The sequence below is a fragment of the Bubalus kerabau genome, chromosome X (genome assembly GCF_029407905.1).
Source record: "Bubalus kerabau isolate K-KA32 ecotype Philippines breed swamp buffalo chromosome X, PCC_UOA_SB_1v2, whole genome shotgun sequence".
Lineage (NCBI taxonomy): Eukaryota > Metazoa > Chordata > Mammalia > Artiodactyla > Bovidae > Bubalus > Bubalus kerabau.
This window is the reverse complement of record NC_073647.1, coordinates 67,412,542-67,414,880: the sequence shown is the minus strand read 5'-3', so window position 1 is coordinate 67,414,880 and position 2,339 is coordinate 67,412,542. Positions and strand designations below refer to the sequence as shown.

Sequence of the window (2,339 nt, the reverse complement as noted above, 5' to 3'; positions counted from 1 at the left end):
GATTGATGATGATAATCAATTTGGGGCCTGGGATTATAAGTAGGGAACCCTGAACTGAAGTCTTTGAAGTCTCACCAATGGAGTGGACGTGCTACCTGGGACCTTCTCCCAACTGGAGCTCCAGATGTGTTGTGTCACTTCCCAGTGCTGTTTAAGTCTGGATGTTAGTCAAAATCCAATTTGATGATGTATCCTCTCCTCTATTTCTCTCTTTTTTTAAATGTTGGTATATTGCAAGTAAGTTAGATAATCTTCTAATAAATATTTGTATTATTTATTTGTATATAACGAGTGGCTTATTTTGTTAACAAATCCTTTGAACCTGAGATGAAAGTGAAAACTTTCAACAAAACAACTATGGTAAAGGAACTTCCAAGGAATATTTGTCACTTCTGGTATGCCAAGGAGATATATTTTCTTAGTTCATTTCTTAGGTTTCTTGACCTCCATTTAATTCTTTTATTCTGTTTATGAAGTATTCTGTAGTATTTCTTTCATCTATCTTCTGGATCATATATTCTCTCTCCATTTGTGTCCCAGCTGTTTAAAATTTCTTTACTCTTCTATTCCAGTGATTATGGTGTTCAGTACTAGAAAGTTTATTTGTCTTTTGATAATTAGCTATTTATGGCTCATATTGTATGTATCTTATCATCTAAATATGCTAAGTACATTTCTTGTACTTTGTATCTGATTATAAGTCTTTACAAGTTTCCATCTTGGTTTATTGTTTATGCTGGTGCTGTCATTTTGGAGGGGGAATTTGTGTTTGATCAGGAGGGCTTTAACTGTAGGAATGTTTGTAGAAGCCTTGATTAGGTTTATGTTCCTAGACATTTAATTCTTTTTGTTGCAATGGTGAATGGGATTGATTCCTCAATTTCTCATTCTGATTTTTCATTGTTAGTTTATAGAAATGCAAGTGATTTCTGTGTATTGATTTTGTATCCTGCAACTTTGCTAAATTCACTGATTGGCCCTAGTAAGTTTTTGATACTATTGTTAGGGTTTCTATGTACAGTATCATGTCATCTGCAAAACAGTGAGAGCTTTACATCTTCTTTTCCAATCTGGGTTCCTTTTATTATTTTTTCTTCTCTGATTCCTGTAGCTAGGACTTCCAGGACTATGTTGAATAATAGTGGTGAAAGTGGACACCCTTGTCTTGTTCCTGATCTTAGGGGGAATGCTTTCAGTTTTTCACCATTGAGGATAATGTTTGCTGTAGGGTTATCATATATGGCCTTTACTATGTTGTGGTAGGTTCCTTCTATGCCCATTTTTTGAAGAGTTTTAATCATAAATGGGTACTGAATTTTGTCAAAGGCTTTTTATGCATCTATTGAGATAATCATATGGTTTTTATCTTTCAATTTGTTAATATGGAGTTTCACAACGATTGATTTGCATATATTGAAGAATCCTTGCATCCCTGGAATAAACCCAACTTGATCATGGTGTATGAGCTTGTTGATGTGTTGCTGAATTCTGTTTGCTAAAATTTTGTTGAAGATTTTTGCATCTATGTTCATCAGTGATATTGGCCTGTAGCTTTCTTTTCTTGTGTTGTCTTTGTCTGGTTTTGGTATCATGGTGATGGGGTCTCGTAAAATCAGTTTGGAAGTGTTCTTTCTTCTGCAATGTTTTGAAAGAGCTTTAGAAGGATAGGCACTATCTCTTCTCTAAATGTTTGATAGAATTCTCCTGTGAGGCCATCTGGTCCTGGGCTTTTGTTTTTTGGGAGGTTTCTGATCACAGCTTCAATTTCAGTGCTTGTATTGGGGTTGTTCATAATTTCAATTTCTTCCTGGTTCAGTCTTACAAATGTGGAATGCTTCACAAATTTGTGTGTCATCCTTGCACAGGGGCCATGCTAATTTTCTCTGTATTGTTCCAATTTTAGTATATGTGCTGCCAAAGTGAGCAAAGGGTTAAGTTCCTCTAGACACAATTAGATTTGCATTTTCCATATATATGAGTTTGCAAACAGAAATTACTTGGGCCATGCTAATAGTATTAATTAAAATACCAAAGCTACACCAGGGCATTCTTTTGGTTACAAATTCTTTAGGCAACATTTTATTCCTCACCCATAGCTAAAGACAAAAATTAGAATTTTCCTTGGTCCTTGCTTTCTTATGAGAAAAAAAGTCCAGTTTTTCACTACGGATATAGTCAATCATTTAGAATTATGTGTGTGTGTCAGCTGTCTATTGATTTGAGCCACGCTTCAAGCACATCTGAGTATTTAAAATAGTGTTTAAAATAACTTTGTATATTACAATTTATAATGGGAGGATTTTAAATTTTTTTACACAAGCAATTTCCAAATGTGAAAT

The 2,339-nt window shown here is 34.4% G+C and overlaps 1 non-coding gene across 1 annotated transcript; it reads right to left on the bottom strand.

Annotated features, from left to right (window-relative positions):
* Positions 1 to 1,820: 1,820 nt before the first annotated feature.
* LOC129640535 (U6 spliceosomal RNA) lies at positions 1,821 to 1,927 on the bottom strand. Its single transcript, XR_008708891.1, has one exon. It is a non-coding gene; the product is annotated as a U6 spliceosomal RNA (small nuclear RNA).
* Positions 1,928 to 2,339: the final 412 nt, after the last annotated feature.